Here is a 23,168-nt window from a genome sequence, read left to right on the forward strand (position 1 = left end):
ATTTGCTTACAGTTGTTGTGGTTAGATCAAATGTCACTTTAAGACAGGTTCGAGAGGATCTGTTAAATGAGTCCGATCTCAATTTGCCTTCAAAATTTGTTTTCAAGTGTAACATGCGAAAGGTACTAAGCTACATGTATTACTTTTATACGTTGATGTTTCTATCGTGATCATGTATCCCAATGTCTTATCGCGTACGTTGCATTGCAGGTACCTCACAGACAAGAAAAAACGACTCTTTGTGCACAGATTACCAACGATAGACTTGAAATAGTGAAATAACTGTACACAATGATTCAAATACTATTCTCAAAGATTACTTGACAAAGGCAGCTCTCTACATTACCAAACACCATTGGATCCTCACTCTCCCATTTTTTTGGAAAACTGTACACAACATTTTGTAAACTTTGAACCATAATCAAAACAAAAGTCAAATTTCGATCCACTACTTGTAATCAATTTGTCAAAAGTAAATTTCATAATCTCTTTCTAATCTTGTGCGTGCGGTGATGTGGGGGCTGTTGGTTGAGGTTGAGGAGAGGTGGTGGCTTGGGGGTTTGGGGGCTCTGGAGCTGCTTCATGAGCAGGAGAGGTGCTGGGTGGGGGGTTTGAGGGTTCTGGAGCTGTTTCTTCAGGACGAGAGCTGGTGGGAGCTTGGGTTGGGGAGGCATCTGGGGAGATATTGATATGTGCTTGTGTTGGTGTGGCAGACACGGGGTATCTTCTCAGCGGAGGCCTAGGCGTGGGCCTTGGTGCTGGCGGGATAAAAGCATCACGTGCTCCGTCTGGACGCATGGCAGCGCAATTGATCAAGTTTTCAATCATTCTGTTTCTAAACAAAGAAACATCAGCTTTTGAATAATCTGCCAAATTTCTTACCTGCGTTAAGAACATCATGTTTATTAACATAGCTACTAACTTATTAAGATACAAATCTGTAAACGAGTGTCAAATGTTTACACTTCTACGACTTCCATCAAGAATGACCCCTAACAAAATTTCTTCATTGAATAAGACCCTCCATCCACAAGAGTAGGCATTGTCCTGCTTAGGGACTTTGCAACTAATAATCATATGATTCTCATATATCTGCTCTTGCGTTAAAGCTTCAAGAGTAGACACAAGCTTTCGAACAGATCTGCGCAAAATACAATTAATTTCATAAGCGACTTTTCACAAAATTCTATGCGATGTCAAACAAAATACAAAACCTCTTACCTACGTACTTCACCATGAAATCCATGGGATGAATTAGAAAGGTAGCACCGGTTTCGTTCAAGGTGTAAGAGAACAAGACTCTAGTGAGATCTGTTACAAATAAACATAAGCAAAACATATGTCATCACAACAAATTAGAGTTCAAGATAAAATAATTTCACTATTGAAAACATTGTGTACCCTTCATGATAAGCCATAACAAAAATTTTAGCCGTATCCATGTTCACTGACTGGAACCAGTCAGCTACTTCCACTAAAGATGTATCCTCGGCCGTCAAAACGACCGAGAGGTTCGAGTCAAGGACGGCGGCATCATCTTGCATATTCCAAGGCAAATTTGAAACTACAAAACTGTAAAGAAATTCGTGTCATACAAAATTGAATATATTAAAAGACTTTATTGTAAAAAAAAGAATAGCACGCACCAAAGCAAGAAACTGATGATTGAGTCTGTGAGTTTCCTCGTCCGGTTCTATAAAATTGCAATCTCGTGGGGGTGATAAGGAAAATACAGAATGCGTCCCCACACAGGAAGGCCAACATGGAAATAGGGAAACAACAATGACAAATCATCAGCGTTGGCGTCGCTGATGGTATCTGCCATTTGTTCCTCCATCATCTCAAGGAGTAAATGCTCCAATCTCTCACTATCGTCTTCTTTTGTGTCCCGCTCGGTGTTGAGATGGGTGCTGTATCGATGCATTTGTGTAGACACTTCATGAACTTTGACCTTATCAATAGGTGGTATTCTAAGAATATTGTCCATCTTTCGGTCTGAAATATCGGCAGGGCGGTATTGTTTTGTCATACCTGAACCTGAGAAGGCGAAGTGTGTTGATGTCTCGCGGCATCAATGTTGTCCTATGGGTGTGGGCCGCAAGAATGTAGCTGTCCTGGAAAAGCTCTACAAAAAAATCCTCGGCGGCCTCACGCAAGCACCCCATTGCACTTTGAGACCACCGGAAATTTAGGTTGTGTTGCTCGCAAATCTCGCAAACAACTCTCTGGAATGGCAGTTTAGGTATTGCCATTCCAGAGAGTTGTTTGCGTAGAAGTTCGAGTAGAATGCTCCTATTCTGCTCGTATCTTCTTCTTTGCATTGTTGCCCGTAACTGCGGCATGGTCTTGCCCGGAATCACCTGCGATGTTGACGGTTGCATTGTAGACGAGCTAGCCTGGCCCTGCGGACTAGACTGGCAAGGATAAACCTTCCTTGCTGTTTGCTTTGTGCAGGCTATGACCTGAACGAGGAGAATGCGAGGAAATATGGTAATCTGGATGTGGGTAAAAAGGCAGAGTGACTAGAGACACTTCGGAAAAAACGATGAGAAAAAAAGGGGGGGAGGGTGTTTATATTAGCAGAATAAGTATAATGAGAAGATGCGACTGCATTAATCATGACATCGCGAGGTATGACGGGAAGCGTGCGAGCATAATGATTATGCACCACATGGCACATCGGGACTCAAGCGATATTGGTAGTGCCGAAATTAGTGGCACTGCCTATTCGTGGGGTGCCACGATGAGGAAAGAAGCGCCCCAATGGGTTGCCCTAGCAGCAACGGTATGTCGCGGCACAATGCGAGGAGGCGGACTAGAGTACTCTGCACTGGTCGTATCGCGTTCTGACGCGACAACAAGCTGTTGCGCCAAAACGCGATAGCGGTGCTTTTGTGGAGCGAAGGCACCAGTTTCACGTTGTGGCGCGACCGTTCCACGGCGGCTGACACGTGTCGTAATCATCACGGCGACTGCATGATGCACGCGTGGCACGACAAAAAAGGCATCACGGCACAACGCAAGGAGGCGGACCTGAGTACTCTGGACTGGCCGTATCGCGTTATGACGCGACAACAAGTTGTCGCGCCAAAACGCGATAGCGGTGCTTTTCTGGTGTGGCGGCACTAGTTTCACGTTGTGGCGTGACCATTCCACGACGGCTGACATGTGGCATAATCATCACGACGAATGCATGATGCAGGCCGGCCCCATGATGCACGTCAATCGATATCATTGTCCTCGGGAGTCCTATAAATATGACTTGCTCCCCCATTTGCCCTTTGTTTGGATGTTGTGCTCTCTCGTCTATCTTCGCTTTTGAATTTCCGTTATGGACCCCTTCAATGTTGAAGCGGAGGAGAAAGTGCCTTGCTCTAAGGATGCCCCCTAAGAAAAACTATCTCATTTTCTATACCGCATTGGGCTTTAGTAGCGCGAGACAGAGATTAGGCCGATGTTCAATCTAGATTTTTCTTTGCATGAGTGGATTGTCTCCGCGCAACATTACCTATCAGGTTTTGAGCAGACCTACTAGCAGCAAACGTCTGGTGGCATTGTCGAGATACAAGGAGTTCATTTTGTTCACATGAAGGATATCAATTCCGACTCCTCCAAGAAACACATATTTTCTAGGAGTTGCCTTAAGCTGCCAGTGCACTTGCGGATAACAGACTACAAGTGTACACTTCATAACCGCAAGTGTCGAGTGGCTGAATATTATGCAGGTTTTATTTTATATTTGCATTTAATTTTGGATGAGCATGCTGATGCTGCAGAGGCCTCGCTAGAGGATCAGACTGGGGAGGGTCAAGAGCCCATGTCTCGGGGAAGCCTTGCCTTGCAGGTTTCAGAGGGAGTCCAGCTTCAGGAGGGTGCTTTGCCTACTAGTGTTCTACCTACCATACCTATTGGTGATTTGCAGTATGTCATGCTTAACGACATTATGGAGCTTTTTGACCTTCAAGAGGACTATTGCCTTGCCATTGTGGCACAGAATCTCGAAGAGGATGATGCTATCATTGACCCTGAGCATGACAAGTATTCTGTTATAGATGCCCATGTAAATGACAATGAGTTTTTTGACCCCGCAAGTGCACTTGTGATGATTTACAATGATGTTGCTAGGTATGAGCGCACGCTTCCAACAGAAAAGGAGTTCATGGAAGTGCAAAAAAAGCTAGGAATTGAAGAAATGGGTAAGGCAAGCACTTCTTCATCATCTTTGGCCTCAACCTCCAATGCGCCCACTAGAGGTCAAGGCGGTATCCACCTATGGAATGAGGACTTACTTGAGGAAGATGAAAACCAGAAGGTAATATTTTTTTATTTGCCTTACTTTTTTGGTTTCTACTTATCTCATTTCATAACTTTAATTTGTTGCAGTTGGTGGTCTATGATGATACCTTCATTCCTCGCCCTCGTGGACGAGGCATGGGAGATTTAGGGAAGAATTCCTCTCTCGGCCAATACTTAAAGAATCTTAAGTATCCGAGTTTTTTGGTCTTCCATTCGTCCTTCTCCAATGACAACGCGGAGCTACCCTTGATGATGTTGAAGACACTTTCAAGATATTTAGGAGGGGCCGTCATTAGGTGGAACGCAGATAAAATAATGATTTTAGAAAAAAAGGCCGCATTGTATATGTTTGGCCAAGGGCCAGGAATGTATGGTTTGCGTAGTCGCTATTTTTTGACCCAAGCAGCATATGGTTTGGCATGCGGAATCACTGACCTTGCGCAATTACTAGAGTATGACAAGCATGCTATGTTTCACAATAAACAACCAATTGCGCATCTACCTACTGAAGAAATGTCTCTTGTGGCTGTGGAGGTGGAGACAAATGTACTGTCGACAAACGAACCTGCACGACTAGGTTGCAAAAGACCAATGCAAGAAGAAGACGATAACACACAGCAGGCAAAAAGGCCAGAATATTTTGTAACTTTTCCTGACGAAGATGAAGAATAGAGAAGCTCCAATGTATATTGTCGATGCCAAAAAATAGTACATTTTCTATCAAAACAATGAGTACATTATGTTTCTCACTTTTGTGGCTGGTTGTCTTCTCTTGGCACAAAAAGTTATATTGTGTTACAATGCGCTATCTTTAGGAAGTCTCAAACAACTTGGGTCGGAGTTGTCCAAGTTTTTCCAATGCGTTCTTTTTGAAGTCGCCACTCTACATGTAGCGATGCCGCAGAAGATGCCTCCCATATTTCTTTCTTCCGTCGTTTGCTTGCTAATCTCATTGCTTGGCCAATCTGATTGTCTTTGACACATTCCTTTCGGTGTGTTCTATGCATACGTTTTCGATAAGTCCATTGATGTAGTTCCTCCAAACTGTTGGCTTTGTTTGCACCACCTCCATGATGAGTGTGGTTGAAATAGCCAGTACGGGCTTGGTAGTGAGTTTTCTCCATACCTTGTGTAGACCATATAGCCAAGCTACCAGACTGCCTAGCAAACCAAGGCATGTGGTTGCATATGATATGCTGCAAAAAAAACCATCCTATTGTTTATATGTAAATATATAATCACAATTTTATCAAATAAAGTAATATACCATGTAATGAGTTATGTGTTGATTTTTCCATGCAGGTATGAAAGACCTGTGGAAGGTCTCCAGAGCGTCTTGAAATCCATGCAGCTATGAAAGACCTGTGGAAGGTCTCTAGAGCGTCTTGAAACAATGTATAGTCAGTATCTCTCCAACTATTGAGCTCACAAAACTTGAATATGGAATCCAAACTTTTTCACACATTCGCTTTGCGAGTCCTTGCTGCACCATTTTTTGCGTGGTCAACCACTGCATTGTGCAGGTTTCTCCATCGGTTGTATCTCAATGTCAACCTTTCCTGAGCACTTTGGCTTTTGTGTTGTCTGCCATTTGTTGGCATCGACAAGAAGAGACGGGCTTTCACACTGCCGATAGACAACTTCTTTGGCACATCTCGACTATTCTTAGACCTCTTCTCGTCCTGCTCTATTTTCACATGTCCTCCATGCAAGCCCATATCTGAGAAAACTGTTTCCAATGATAATATAGCCCTTTGTTTTGCTGATGCTGGCCGAGTGGTCCAAGCAAAACAAATGTACAGAAACATAAGTTTCTCAATGATTCTGCAGAGTGCATGCATCGTGCAAATATGTACTCTGGATAGTGGAATATCCAACACTGGGCGGAAGTTAAGGTCCTGCAGGTGCCTATCCGGTGCTCTCCTCCAATTTCTTTTGTCAAGACCAATGACTCCTCCCATGCAATACAAACAAGGGCTTTTACTTGTTGCTCCTTTTGAGATGTTGTACATACACTTTAGGGTTTTGAGATCTCCAGACATATGTCACTCTACTATGTATGAACCCATGCCTAATACATCGAGTGTCTTTCCATTTCTTTGTTCGCTTATGACTTCAGGAATACTTGTTTGATGGAGAACCCAGTTAAGAATATCGAAATTCTGTGCAAGCACCTGAAATGGGAAAACCAAACTAATCAAATGAAACATGTATAACCATTTTTTAAAGCAAAAACTTGTTGATATCAAACCTTGAATGTGGCTAATAAGAAAATATTGTTTTCGGATTGCACGCTAAAGTTTCTAGGGTCGTCTGAAGCAATGCTTTCATCTAATGCTCTATTCATAAGTGTTATTGTGACACGCTCAACCTTTGTCTCTTTCACTAGCTCGCACTCATCCAGCTTAAGCACAAACTTCAAGACTCCATTGCATTCCTCTTGAGAAACCTCGAACAATTGAACAATATATGTCTGCAAAGCTACTAAATCATAAATATATTATTTTATTTTTCGTAGACCACTTCCTCTGCTGATGGCGATCTGTACATTGCTTCAATGTGAAAAGGAGTGCCCAATGTCCGAAGCACTTCTTGGTTGACCTCTAGTCTTGTCTTTCGAATGGAGAAAGGATTTGGCAGCAACGTGTGTTTGAGATTGAACTTCTTACTTTGTTGCTGCATAGTTCTGTAAACACAAAATTAAGTAAATGGACTATTTCCAAGTTTTCAAATGCTACACATATCCAATATACCTAAAAATTGCAGACATTTGATTTGACAGGTGAAGACAATTGATTCAAACACCAGACATACCTAAAAATTGTAGAATAACCTTTGTTGGATATTCCGGCTTCATCCAGAATTGGACTGAACATCATGTGTTTGGAGTTGATTCTATTTCAAAAGAGTGTCAAGTTGCTTAGCAACAATCTTGTAGTAGCGCTTATCGTCCAGAAGTCCGGCGACATCTTTGCGTTTTAGTATGAGACCATAAGGAATTGAAGAAGTTGGTGTGTTGCTGTCAATATTTGACTGAGGATGTAACAACGATCTAAGCATAAATATGAAAAGTAAGATATAAGACTACAAATGTAAAGATGAATTAAACCTGCTTGAATGATAATCTTACTTGATTGCTTTAACCCTCTTCTTCAAACCCCCAGAACCAACCTTCAGCTGTTCAATGTCTCGTAAGTGTCGTTCTCTTAATCGAGGACCCAAGACATTATTTTTTTCTCTGAGATCCTGCGTGAGCTGCGTGATGCTTTCGTCCTTGCCTTTCAGTTTCTGAGCGCACTCTGTCACAGTTTGCTTCAAGCAAAAGTTTTCTTTGTGTGCAAGGTCTCTCTCAAGCTTAAGAATATCACTTTTGGCCGCCAAATGCTTGGTGTAGCCATATAAACCAGAATAACCGTCTCCTACATAGTTCAACAATGACGTTATGTTTCTGAACGGTGGATTTGAGTTGGTGATAGGATGCTCAGGATATATCCTGCCATCCACCCAAAGATCGACGCTTTTTTTACCTTGAAATATGAAGTTCTCTTTTGAAGCTTCGGAAAGGATGCCTGGCTTATTCTTCTTGTGGAGGGGCTCGTATTCTGTGGACAGTTTGATATGCATATGATACACATCGTTTTGACTCCTCGTCCGAGTTCTGTGTGAAGATGATAATGACATTGAGACGACTTGGTGAATGAGAAAGCTCAAAACAGAGGAGAGCGCAAGAGTAGAGAAAATGGAAGAGAGCTCAAGGGAGGAGACTGCGCGCATGCGAAAAGCAAGAGAGACGTGAAAATGAGGAGAAGAATAACATTCAATGCACCTCGTTGAGCGCCAAATCTTAGTTTTGAAAAATCCAAAAGATTAAGACAATCGGCGTTCAATTCGGAGCCGTCGTATGTTATCATTGTCTGAAAACTTTTTGAGAGTTTAAATAAACGTACCCCCTAAATCTGATATGCGAGTCTTTTTGAAAGTGAATATAAAAAATGAAATTAGAGACTTTTTATTATCTCTCTCTAAGCTGACCTGGCATTGCTTACAAGGCCCATTTTTGAGTCCAAACTTTTCCTAATGGAAATTTTATTATCGTCCTTGGAGGTCAAATATGACCTTAAGGACCAAATTTACATGTGATGTAGTATGTGTATGGCTGATGAGTGACTCTTGATGCTCCAAAATTGTGGTGATGAGAGTTGCAATAATGGAGAGCCCACACGGGGGAGGAAAGTGTGTAGGTCTAAGTCATGGCTAAAAATGTGAGGGAAGCAAGTTCAAATGTGATCAAAAGCTAAGCGCTCTAGTAGTGTGTGGAATTCCGACTCTCAAACTTGTAGTGAGCATAATGTGCACAGTCGATTTGACTCTTCTCCATTGCCCCAACACCCTGTCTCACATCAAAGGGAATGGGAGCTAAGCCAAATGGCAACGATAGTGCGTATCGCCGACAAGGGGATAGGCTCAAGCATGTAAGTGTGAGTACGGCTTCCTCTTTTAGCGAGAAGAATATGGTTTTGTAGTTGGGGGCATTATGGGTGGTGTAATTTATGAAGTGTGACCCACCGGATTTCTCCCAAGCCGTAATACATTGGTGTTGTAGAAAAGCTTCATTCACTTGGGAGTCAATTGAAGCATCATGTAGCAAGTGTAATGCATCCCATCTCCAAAACCACTTCTTTATGACTTGCATCCATCCCGTGCTCAAGATCTTTCTTTTATGTGTCTTTTGAACTTTTTTGCTTGCTTTCCATGCAATTGTAGGAAGTCGATGTGAGGGGTTTTGACGCATCTTTATCATGTACTCCACAACCCTTTCCATGTCCATAACCTCAATTGGAAGATATATCAACTCAAGAAGTAGGAGCATATATGGTGTTTGTGTCTTAACCTGGAGAAAGTTTGTAAGAAAATGCTTTTGGACATTCGCAAACTCTTTCCAAGTAGACTTTGAAATACTCCCGCTCCACACTTAAACTCCATAAAGAAGAACCTATGTCACTAATGCATCAAAATTGTACTTCTTGAGAACCCAACACTTGATGTTTCTTGCATTACACATGTTCTCAAATACATAATATGCTCTTTTTCGCTTCCAAACGATGCATAGCACATTCATGCCACTTGTGATTGGATGGAACCTCAAGGGCAAGGTACTTAAAGCTCTCAACAACTTCAAGTGTCTCATCGTTGTATACAATGCATGGCTTCTCCTTATGATTGGTTTTTCACAAGCATAACCTTTGTTTTGGATTCATTCACAATCAGCCCACTATGCAAAAAAAGTTCTCAAGGACAACCATAAGCTTTTGTGCATCTTCTAAAGTGTGTGCTAGAAGCACTACATTATCCACATACAACAAACACTACAAGAGGTTGTGTGCTCTTGTGACGCTTTTAGCAACGAAAATACACTGGGTTTTTAAAACCCCCGGCGTCGCTAAGAGCGTCGCTATTAGCGTCGATACAGGGACGTCGCTATACGCGTCGCTATGGAAGTCGCTATAAGCGTCGCTATATAGCGACGCCTATAGCGATGGCTATAGCGATGCTGCAGGGCCATCAATAGCGACGCTTAAATAGTGACGTTGCAGAGCCTAATATAGTGACGCCCATAGGGACACCCGAGATGAAAATTTTTTGGCGACAGGGCATTCAACCCATCAACCATAATGAATGTTTCATTTATCTACCTTTGAAAAAAAGTGCAAAGGTAAATATAGACCCAAAATAGTCACCCACAAGACAATATAATCATTAACTCCATCATCCATAGTACGTATTGTTTGCAAAATAAAGATACAAAAATGACAAGCGTGAATTGATGAAAGTAAATCAATGACAGTTGTACACAGCAGCAAAATCACTTGATTGTTAATCATTGCAAATGTAATAGTTACAAACCATTGTCATTATTTAAAAAATATACATGGTTTTCAAAAAGACATAGATACATGGTCTCATGATACATAAGCTATGACAAAAATAAACTAATGCTATCTAGCTATGGCTAAACTGACGTCGTCTAATCAGACGTCTCATTACGTTCAAGCAGCGTATCTGTCGGATTCTGAAAAAAAAAACAATAAGATAGCTTTTTGTAAGTATAAACATATAGCGACGTTTATAAAACAATACAATAAATAGAAAAGAATAAACCCTAATACTAACCATGGCGCCGCGAGAAGTCAGGATGTCTAGAAGGGCGTTTAAGCCCTTCCTGCCTGCGTACTCACGCTCGTACAGTGGGATCACGTCCTGTAAATGATCACTGTCAAAACATACAAAGAATCCATTATGTTAGAATTTCAAATCCCATAAACCCTAAACTATCGAACATAGATGCGAAAACACTTACAAAATCGGCCTCAAATGATGCCCACCCGCCGCTCCCCAAGTGGTGCGAGCTCCCTGCCTCTACTCGCGCTCTGGCTGCCTCCTTTTTTTGCTTCCACTTGTCGGGATTCTCGCGCGCTTCTTTCTTCGCATGCTTCCAATCTTCTTTGGCCAGCCAATCTGGTTTGTTCCACCCATGCTTGATTGCTTTTTGCACTTCGGAATGCTTATGCTTGCAGTATTCGCGCATTCGAACCTTCATCACATCTTCATTGAAGCGGTCATCCCGTGTTGGAATGGGAAACTCGTCATGAAGCATGCTGATGACTCCGTCTTTTAATTCATTTGGTACTTCACTCCAGGTATTTAGTATGTAGTGTCTAAACACCTGAGAGCAAAGACCGCGCATGCGCGAAATCACCTTCTTGCCTTCATCATCCAAGATGATGCCATCGCTGAAGTCGACGGAGTAAGGCAAGCCCTCTCACCGCTGACGCGTGAACCTGGGTGTCTCGGTAGGGGTCTCTAGTGGCGTGTCAACGGGGGTACGGACGCTAGGTGTCTCCACTGGAGTCTGAGCCCTGAAGCGAGGAGTGTCCACTGGAGTGACTCTTGGAGGAGTAGCTAGTGGTGTGTAGCTGTGGGGAACGATAGTCAGCCGCGCAAAACCTGGTGTCGATGGCGATGCCGTGGCTAGTGTCGGGATGGGCAAAGAAGGGGAGGGTAAAGAGCCTCGTCGAACACGAGGCGGTGTCGAAGCATCGGTGGTTCCACCCCTACAACAACCGCCACCGCCACCACTAGAACGCCGGTGCCTAGACGAGTGTGAAGATTCGGAGCGCGCTGAGGACTCGGAAACAGAGGGAGATGCGGATGGAGTAGGAACACGCGATGGTGGGCTAAAGCGATGACGCTCCATGTACCACTGTCTCTGCTGGGGTGACAAAGAAGAAAGAAACTCCTCATCATCCATACTTGCATTAAACACACGAACATTTAAACTTAATATTGAATGAATGGAGTAGAAAACATGGACAAGTAGAGAGAGAGAGAGAGAGAGAGAGAGAGAGAGAGAGAGAGGAGGAGGTGCTCGTCGTCTTTGCTTATGAGAACATACCTAGAGCATACGTACCTGGAGTGGATGCAAAGACCATTAAATACAATAATGCAATGACACATATAAATACAATGACGCAATGATGCAATGACGCAAATACTTAAAGAGCCGGAGAATCGTACAAGAACTTGAATGTGCTTGTAGCTTTGGAATGTTCAAAGGATAGCAACAACAGAAAGTGTTCTTCTTCTATTCAACTTGAGTGATGGAAGAGGCAAGTGCATAACTTTGAATTTACAAAACGGAGCAAAATTGTTCAAATACAATATTTATGGCTTTAAGAGATCTCTCTCTCATCCTCACATAGCTCAGCATAACTTCCTATATCTATATAGAGCTCTCTGTTTAAATAGATGTCCTCTGTTTCATTTTGTAGATCCTTTGCATGCACCCCATAGAGAGTAACAGCTTAATGTTCGTCTGGCACCACCTCCACGGATTTTGACTGAGCATCTTCTCTGATCTCTTCCATTGATGCCGCTGTGATTGGCACATGGTAGCCTTCATACATCCGTGCACTATGAGGGGCTACCTCTATGACGTACCACCAGTTTGATGCAGAATTTGTGGGATGAAATATCACCTGCCAGAGCCACATAACTCACATGAGAGCTTCCAAGCACATAAATTCTAAAACACACGTTAACTATTTACATACTTACTTGTTCACAATGCTCGGGTAGTACGAAAGTGTCTCTTAGGTCAGTCCATTTCTTAGTTGAATCCACCTCAAGAAAACCAGACTCTCCTCTATGCACAGTAGCGTTGCGACCCTCCATGATTATCTTGAACCATTGCACGTCGAACAAGTCGACAAAAAATCCTCTATAATCGATCCTCAAAATCTCTTGTAGCGTGCCGAAGTAAGTGAGTCCCGCCACCACAGGATCTGCATCAGAGGACTGTCGTCGACTAGACTGTTCAAATTTTGCCATGATTCCACAATCTTGAGTAAAACGTTTTTTGTCAATCCGTTCCACCCTAAATGTCGACCTTTACACCATGTTGTTGTGTATGACTTATACTACAACCAACAAAGATTATGAGTGGCCGTTCAAACATCTAGAAAGTTACTAGTCGTACATTGCAAACTTACCTTGGTCGCGCAACCCCTAGAGTACTCCCACTCTTCCTCAGCCACTTCTTCACCGCACTATTGTGCGCTTTTCAATTGGTTGTGCAACCATCTTAAGCTCATGAATGTTGGTAGGCTCTCTAGACCCATCAGATAGTGCATCGGTGGTCGTCTTCCCCATCTCCACTCGATTCTTGCCCTTTGTCACTCTTGCTTTGCATCCTCATATTGTGAAATCCACTTCTGCATGACTGGATTGTGAAGCATGCAAAATCGGTTGATTTTAGCCTCTAGGTCTTCCGTCATCTTCTTCTCAACACCGAGATTGCACATGAGAATTCCAGATATGCGCTCATCATCTATGGTTCGCCATAGCGTGTCCCGGGCTTTATCAAATCCGTCTAGCCACTCTCCAATGTACACTAGGGACTCTGATACCAGCCAACCTTCTGCCATGATACCCTCCGGATGTGCCTTCTGACGCACATATCCCTTGAGCGTTCTCATGAAATGTTCTAAAAAGAATATCCATCTGGAATGTACTGTGCCGGCTATTTCCACCTCATCAACTATGTGAACAAGAAGATGCACCTGAATGGTTAGCATGGTAGTAGGAAAATGTTTCTCAAACATGCACACAACCTCCGCAGCGTTTAGTTTGGCGAATGGTATGTAGTCTACGTTGATCTCCTTTTGTGAGATCCATTGCACCAACTTCGCAAGTAGATTGTGTTACGGACATCAAGAGACAAATATCCCTCTATGGAAACCGGTAAAATAAACTGCAAAACACGTGCAGCAATGATATTAAAGTCCACACACGAATTTGTTATACAATTCTCACTATGATATACTCCACTATGAACATACCTGACACATTTTATGCCAGTCGTGTGACTTCAAACCGGTAAGCTTTCCTTCTTTAGTAAAACACGTTCGGAGCGAGTGCATTACGCCAGTGGGGGTCCGCAAAGATCGAATGGTCTCTTTTACTTTGTGTTCCTGGGCTCCTATGAAAATCCATGGTGCTTTAGGGAGTTTTATCGATCCATCAGATGCTATTTGCGGCCAATATTGCTCCATACGATCCACATTTCTAAGGTCAACTCTGGCTCCCAAAGTATCTTTCTTGCCGATCACATGGTCCCATGGTAGATTACCCACATTCTTGAATATGTGCATTGGATTGAGCAAGTGATTGATCATGAGTCGGGGTCAGTATGGTAACTCGTACCATAGAGATAGTCTCTTCATCCCTGGGGGCAATCTGTCGTCACAAATCTCCTTCTGCTCTAACCATGCTTGTGCAGACATCCTCGGTGGCTCTCTTCCCAAAAAGCCGTCGCGTAACACATGATTCTCTGGAAGATACACTTGATGACCTTCATAGATTTTCTTCTTCAGTGAGGGTGCCCTACGTGCATTCAGTCTAGGTCCACATGTGACACATGGTCTGTATCCGCTTGTTTGAAGCCCTGCATATATACACATGATAATAGATCAGCTTGAGAAAAACCAAGATTTACAGTGTCTGAGTGAGGAGTGTAAATAGATCACCTGAGCATTCTGTTAGTCTGGGATAGTCATGCATGGTCACATTAGAATGCCTCTGATCAAAGCATTCCGTCAACCTGTGTGTCGGCTCATATCCACCACCTCTATGCCAATCCACAAATTTTGTAGCTCTTCCAATAGTGGACGAAGATACACATCCATATTCTTCACTTTATATCGCACCGGCATAATCAAGTTTAGCCATAGGTGCCCCTTCTTCGTAGTCAACCACGGGGGAATGTTGTAGTTGACGATGACAACGGGCCATACACTGTAAGATGTTGATCTTTGACCAAATGGATTTACGCCATCCATAGCCAGGCCTAAGCGCAAATTTTGAGCTTCCCTGGCAAAATACAACCATGTTCCATCTATATGTTTCCAGGCTACACAATCTGCAGGAATCCGTAGCACACCATCCGAAGATTTATTCTCCTCATGCCATGATGCTAGGGCGGCCATGGACTTACATTCGAAGAAATGCTTGATGCGAGGAAGCAGAGGAAAATGTCACAAAACCTTTTGCGGAATTTTTGTTCCGTGGAGATCTACTCGATATGTTTCGAAATCACATTTCGGACACTTATCCATGTCTATGTATTCCCCTCTGAAAAGAATGCAGTCATTAGGACAAGCGTGGATCGAATTGTAATCCATCCCCAAGTTTTGCAAAATATTTCTTGCTTTCTCTCGGGAATCTAGCATCACATTATCAGCTGGTAGTATGTGCTCTTTGAGCAATCTACACAACATAAAAATACGGTACAATTGTGTAAAAATCTATTAGATCATTATACATTTAGAGTTTTATTAAAGTAAACTAATTGTAATAGATCACCTAAAAATCGTTGTGACGCTAGTGTCACTCCATCCAAACTTTGTCTGCATGTTGAGAAGAACCAGGAGCGCTTTCAATCTAGACACACATGCTCCATCATACAATGGCGTATCGGCTTCACTTTTCATATCATCATAGACAAGACTTTCTGAATCCATGATTGTCTCGATCATTTCATCATTCTCGGGCTCAAACATTGCCTCGTTGGGAATGTGGTCTGCATGATCATCCCCTGAGCTGTCAGAGGCTACATCTTGTGGCCTCACATATGCTGCTTGACCAAAGCGCCAGCGACCGAACACGTCTATTGGGTTGCAAGATTGCTGCCTGTTGGCCAGCGTAAGAGTTCGACGAGTTATGATTGGCAACAACTCGATCTATAATAGATGGATCGAACTCGCCAAATTCGTGAACGTGCTGCAAAGGAACACATCTTGTCCGTCGCAGAGCATGCTTGCAATGGTTACAAGGACATAAGATCCTCGTTGAGAGATAGGTGTTTCAGTTGGACGGCCCCACATCCTCGTCACTAGTCATACTGAGGGCAAAAATCTTATAACCTAGACAACAAATTTAATCTTCTATTGGCATTCTTTGTCTTTTATCTCTCTCTCTCTCTCTCTCTCTCTCTCTCTCTCTCTCTCTCTCTCTCTCTCTCTCTCTCTCTCTCTCTCTCTCTTTGTTCACACTAAAAACTACCTCACATTCTCTAGTCATGTCCAATCCCCGCACAGCTCGGTCTAGAGGTGCACATAGATCAGAACCATCGGGTTATAATCTCGTCTTTATTGGTCAATGCCTATATTTGTGGGTACAAGAAATCTACACACCCACGTCTACATGATACTGCATGTAGTGGACAAAACCCCTTTGCCTCTTCTCTAGTTGTAGCATTTCACAGCATCTTAACATCTTTTCATAGTAGATCTATGTTTGTAGCATGCAGGTACGCCATTCTTGCAATGTAACTGATGTCTGCTCAAGGCACTTAATTCTTAATCTAGATTTGACGGGATGTGGTGTGTGTGTGTGTGTGTGTGTGTGTGTGTGTGACCCTTGGAATTGTCATCTTGCATCACTAATTTCTGTATAGGCTCAATTTTCTCTTCCATTAGCTGAACATGACAGCTTATTGTATGGTAGTAGCAGTTGAACATGCAGGTGGAATTGCTGGTCCGCATGGACTGTCGAGGCTGTGAACGCAAGAAATTTTCTCGCCATTTCTTCTAACTTTATCTTAAACGATTTTCTCGCCATTTCTTCTAACCTTAAATAACTTAAATCTAATCTAATATAACATAAATAAACCTAAATTAATAAACCTAAATCTAATATAATATAACGTAAATCTAAATCTAACGTAAATAAACCTAAATCTAATCAAACGTAAATCTAACTAAAAATAAACCTAAATTTAATCTAATTTAACTTAAATAAACCTAAATCTAATTTAACGTAAGTCTACATCTAACCTAATCTTTAACGTCTTTTGGGATAGTTTCCTACGATGTTAAAACTCTCTTCTTCTTGTGTGTGTGTGTGTGTGTGTGTGTGTGTGTGTGTGTGTGCCAATAAAAAGAGAAAAACGGTATAACCTTTCTATCACCCAAGTGTGGTAGATTGGTTATGCCATTTTCCTCTTGAATAACAAGTCTTGATTTCAACTCCTCGTCGGCTAGATTTTTAGGTCTCTTTAATTAGTTTCCTACGACGTTAAATTAAACTCTCTTCTTCTCGTGTGTGTGTGTGTGGGTGTGTGTGCACGCCAATAGAAAAAAGGAGAAAAATGGTATAACTTTTCTATCACCAAAGTGTGATAGATTGGTTATGCCATTTCCCTTATGAATAACATGTCTTGAGTTCAACTCCTGTCAACTAAATCTTTAAGGTCTCTTGGGATAGTTTCCTACGATCTTAAGACTCTCTTCTTCTTCAACTTTTCTCTCTCTGTCTCTCTCTCTTTGTTTTTTTTTTAATATATATATATCTCTCTTTTCCTCTCTCAATGTGTATGTGCACATTTTTGGTTTGTGCATGCTCTCTCTCTCTCTTTTCCTCTCTCAATGTGTGTGTGCTTTCTTTGATTATGCATGTGTGTGTGCGCGTTTTTGGTTTATGCATGCTCTCTCTCTTTTCCTCTCTCAATGTGTGTGTGCGTTTTTTATTTATGCTTGTGCTCTCTCTCTCTCTCTCTCTCTCGTCCTATCTCTCTCTCTCTCTCTCTCTCTCTCTCTCTCTCTCTCTCTCTCTCAAAAACACAATGTGTGTGTGTGTGTGTGTGAGAGAGAGAGAGAGGGAGAGAGAAAGAGGGGAAGGGACCATGAGAGTGAGGAGAGGGAAGGAGCATACCTGTCTCTCCTTCCTCTCCTCGTGTGTGTGTGTGTATGTGTGTGTGTGTGTGTGTGTGTGAGAGAGAGAGAGAGAGAGAGGGAGAGAGAAAGAGGGGAAGGGAACATGAGAGTGAGGAGAGGGAAGGAGCATCCTTCCTCTCCTCATGTGTGTGTGTGTGTGTGTGTGTGTGTGTGTGTGTGTGTGTGTGTGTGTGTGTGTGTGTGTGTAGAAGAAAGAGAGAGAGAGAGGGAGAGCGTTACCTTGCTTGCTTGAGTGCGCGTCGAAAACTCAGATCCGAGATCTAAGTTTTTGGATGCTCTCGATTATTTTTTTATCCCTGTCGACGTCGCTATAGGCGTCGCTATGTTACAAGTAACATAAGGATGCTCATAGAGACGCCTATAGCGACGCCATGCTTTTTAATTTTTGAGCGTTGCACTACGAGCGTCGCTACTATTAAGCACGTCTTGTAGTGAAAAGCATGATTACTGCATTGTAAATAGTGACCTCTTCAATGCCTTCTTCTTGCATAAAGTCAAGTACCATTTGTTCCAATTGATCGATGCATAGACCAAAGAGAGTTGGTTACAATGGACATCCTTGTTTAACCCCAATAGTTTTTTAAAAAATTTCTGAAATTTCTTTTCCCATGTGCAATTGACAAGTCACCTTCACATAGATTCGAGAAAACGCAAGCATAAACTCACTTGGCACTTAGATTTCTTTCATCCTTCTCCACAAATTGTTACGTGGAACCATATCAAAGTCTTTCTTAAAGTCCACAAAAAAACAATACAATTGCTTGACTTTCAACCGACTTTTCTCCATGAGAACACGAAGAGTGACAAGATGATCAATGGTCCTTTTGCACGCTTGTCATTCTCTTCAGCCCAATCACTCATTTTCATCTCCATTATGCACCCAAACAACTTTTTGATAAGAGACCCGATCATTATAGTCCGGTAGTTGTTTACATTCTTTACATCCCCTCCTTTATGCAAAGGCTTAACCCAATTAGTACTCCAATCATAAGGCATAACATGTTGAAGTGCAAGGTTGAACATATCACACATCCACTCATGGTTAAAATCTTGATCATCTCCGGCTTGATACCTTGAAGCTTTGCGAGTGGCCAATATTTCAAGCCCACCGCATACATCCTCAATAATAAAGAAAGAGGGCATACATGGGAGTGAACCATAAAATGACATTTTTTCAGCATTTTCTTGCTCATATAATTGCCTACAATGTGTGGAGATATCCACAAGACTCAAGTTACCAAAATTCTCAACCCGCTTGCCCCTCAAGTTTCTCCAAAATCTTCCACATGTATGTGCCTTTTCTTGGACTTGAAAAAGTTGTTGTTTTACTTCTCATCTTCTTCTCTTCTTTTGAATCAATGCCTTGTATGTACGCAAATGACTTTGATAGTTGTCTTTGTCAATAGTTGCATCAAGCTTTATCAATGAATTACGAGCATCTTGACATTCTTTATCAAACCACCGTTTGCTTGATCTATCTTTGTTGATACCATGGAGATGCTTTATGGCAAAGCATTCTTTGGCACAAGAACAAAAGCCTTTCTTGAAAGCTTCCCATTTAGTTTCCAATGGTGCATCATATTGAAGCTTTGTCATTCATAACTTTTTCTCAACCATTTCAATGTACATTGGTGCCCGTTTGAAATCCATACATAGCTATAATTTCTCTTTCATTTGGCTGAGATTGTCATGCTTAGTTGCTTCTCCACATGAAAGGTCAATACATAAGGTCCGATAGTCGGATTCCGGGGATCCATTGGCCACACATAAAACTCTTTATGCGATACATGATGGCTTTAGAGAGTAGCATATAGTCAATCACACTATCCCATTATGTTTCCTACATGTAAATCTATTGGTTTCACTCCACAAAGATACACCATTGGCAATGAGCATATACGTGCTATTACACATGTGTAAAAGTAACTTTCCATAGTGATGCGGCTCTTTCTCATCCATTGAAGTAAGATCATACATGTGAACTTCCTCCAACTCCCTTGAAATGTATGGCATATCAAATTGTTGCGTATCATGTTGCAATGTTTTTGTGTGAGCATTCATATCCCCAAATACAATAACATCACCTTTGCCTTTGAAATAAGAAATGTCATCTTCTAAATAAAAAAATGGATGATCTCTATCCATGAAAGCATAAAAGGGGGAATCATGATGAGGAATATAGCAACCGGCTATAAAATTGGGTGCTCTTTTTGGTGTCATAATATTCAACCATACATAACGTTTGTATTTTTCATCTTTCACAACAATCCTTTCTTAACCATACTTGCTACCCCTCCTTGTGCTCTTTGTTGCTTGATCTTCTTTGACCACATCAACGAATGTACATTATGATCCTCCAAGCCATTAATCCTTTGTGTATCATGCTCCCAAGTTTCAACAAGAAGTACAACATCGGCTTTTGCTTGTTAGTTCATCAATGCCAACCCCCACATTCCATGGTTATCCATTACCATTCCAAAGCATATTTTCAATTGTAACTCAGTCTCATAGGTCACGCATCCCTATTTTCTTGAGGGACTTGCCTCCTCCTTGGGCACATTTTCTTTGTGAGAAATCTCCTTGTTTTTCTTATTCTTTTTCTCATATGCCTTGCGACACATATTTTGTTGCTTAATAGTGCGATATTCACATGCAAAAAGATTTGTATCCGTCAAATAGATCCAACTATTATCAATGATAATCTTTTGTTTGGTCTCATCCGGCATGGTGCATACAATTGGCCGTTCTTTCAAGTGAGGAGCTCCTTGCTTACCCACTCTATGTGCTCCATAGACCATAACTTCGGACATGCCAAAGTGGGTTTTGAATAAATCTTCAATAACAATGGCAAGGGAAGGAGGTGTCTCTAACTTCTCTTTGGGAATTTCACGATAACAATGTTCTTGGAACGTCGCTCCCATTCCTTCAACTCCTCCACATCCACATTCTCAACATTCTTTGTTTGAACCATAGCTTGTATGAGTGAGAATTAGGAACCACATTGTTACCACATACATCAGCCCAAGACTTATGTGTGCATACATTTTTCATTTTGCATACATCGCGGCTCATTGTGTCAAATTTCTCTTCTTTCAATACATGGTTATGCTCTACTTTGCTCATGCGCTCCTTCAAAGCATTCAAGACCACAAGAGAACATTTACATTCCTAGACTTCCTCTTCAAGTTGCATCAAACGTATTGTTTGCATCTCAAGTGTCCTCTTAAGATTCTCATTCTCAACCACAAGTACCCCTTAGTGTGCCAAACTCCATTGCAAGTGCCTGTAATTCTTTGCCATGTTTGTTTACGGTCTCTTGCAATGATACCAAGTATGCCATATTCATGGTTTTCAATGTCGTTGGTTGGGTGGTTGTATTGCTATCTCCACACTTAGGAGATTTTTGATCATTTTCCACAATGGTTGTGGACCTTGTTGAAGAAGAAGAACCCTTGCGAGTGCTGGAAGACATTGTATGTAAAATAAGGGATGAGAGTCAACTTTCCTGAACTTATTCACTTCAAAAATACTGCTACAGAAACGCCTCCATAACGTTGAAGAGAGAGAGAGAGAGAGAGAGAGAGAGAGAAGAGAGAGTGAGGGAAAGAGGAATTTTTTTTCTCTCAAAAGCTTGCTCCAAAAATTATTTTTAGAGAGAGCTTTTTGGAGCAAGCTTTTTAGAGCAAGCTTTTTTTAAAGATTTAGTCGGTTGAACAATATCTGAAAAAGCTCACTCCAACGCTCGCTTGCAAATCTCACCCCATTCCAATCCCCAGACAAAAAAGAAACCTTGTTGCCTTCCACGTGTTTGATTTGAAGATCTCTCTGTGTGTGTGTGTGTGTGTGTGTGTGTGTGTGTGTGTGTGTGTGTGTGTGTGTGTGTGTGTGTGTGTGTTGTAAGCTTGGAGGCAATAGGGAAGGCGCGTTGCATCTTGCGTGTTTATGGACCGATTTCTTTATGAAGAATCTAAGAAGATCCTTTTGCAAGGTTAGTGCATGGAAGCAAAAGGAAATGAAAGAAGGAAATAGGGAGGTACAATTATGGCCCAATTTCTTTAAGGAGAATCCAAGAAGATTCTTTTGCAAGGTTGGTGCATGAAAGCAAAAGGAAATGAAAGAAGGGGAAGGAAAGAGGGTTGGGGGGAGGCCAAGAAACATCGTGCAAGAGGAGGGGATGTGTGGTTGCAGATGCCCACTAGGTGTAGCTGCAAGCATGTGATGCAACAAGAGAGGTTTTTTTTTTGGTAATATTGAGGGGTTCAAAGAGGAGTCACCAAGATGGGCTAAGTGGTGGGCTCATGGCAATAGGCTCTATCTGAGTGACATGTCCCAAGCTTGATCACTACATCTGACGATTTTTAAATATGTAGCTAACAGAGTGAGCTAAGTTTAAAGAAAATCTTTGGTGAGTCTATCTAATGATTTGAGAAAGAGCCAGCAAGTGATACATAGACATTCAAGTAGGTGGGGAAAATGTTCTTTCTGGGGTTAATTAGGAGGAATCCCAAGGATATTCTCCCATGACTTTGAGGGGAAAAAGAGAAGACAAGCAAAAGAAAATAGAAAACATTGCACATGTGGCAGATAGCAAGACATGCAGCAACAGAGAATGATGGGTGGGAAGCCAAGTGGCAAACAAATTCTCTAGAACCATCCCGAGTAGGGACTCAAGCAGCATGAAGATGTGTGCCTTGAGTGGGGGAGAAGGGTTGGGGGGAGCATTGGTGGTAGCCTAGCTTGAGGGAGTGATTTTTTAATATGGAAAGGTAGAGAGACTACAAAGCGTGCATTGCAAGCTGAGTGGTTGAAGAGTGCCTGAATGCGGTGTGTGCGTGAGAGAGAGAGAGAGAGAGAGAGAGAGAGAGAGAGAGAGAGAGAGAGAGAGAGAGAGAGAGAGAGAGAGAGAGAGAGAGAGAGAGAGAGAGAGAGAGAGAGAGAGAGAGAGAGAGAGAGCAAGATGTGTGGGTGGAACAACTCACCACAATGTGTGCCTTTTATTCTAGTCAGTAAAGAATAAGGTGAATAAGGTGTGTACAAGTGATGGACATTCTAATGTTTCTGGTGCATCCGGTTAGGATAAGAGGCACATTGTGTTTACCCCAAAAATATCCCACATAAAGGCAAATGTGCCAAAAAGTGGTACTACTTAACAATGTAACAACATATATCCCTACTAGAATCAGCATGCATACCCTAAGAGGTATCTTGTAATGACCTGCATTGCTCCATGATGCATCATGTTAGTGTCAGTCATCTGCTATGTTAGGTTTTGACACTAAGATTTGTTGGGTTTCCAAGCCCTAGTCATTAGTCTGGTCACCCATGGGAAATTATCTTGAGTCATGCACTTACACACCACTTCTAAGTGGAGTTTGCATGAGAAGGTTTAGTTGAATATATATATGAAGTGTTTAATCAATCATGCTATAGTGTTTTTTCATAGTGTGCCAAATCTCTCTCTCTCTCTCTCTCTCATTCAATCTTTGCTGCACGCTTCCTCTCTTGCCATGGCTTTTGCATGCCACCATCCACCCTAGCCGATAACAACAAGAGGTTGTACATGAGATTCCCAAAGAATGA

Source organism: Adiantum capillus-veneris, chromosome 25, assembly GCF_014529385.1.
Source record: "Adiantum capillus-veneris isolate H3 chromosome 25, ASM1452938v2, whole genome shotgun sequence".
Taxonomy (NCBI): Eukaryota; Viridiplantae; Streptophyta; class Polypodiopsida; order Polypodiales; family Pteridaceae; genus Adiantum; species Adiantum capillus-veneris.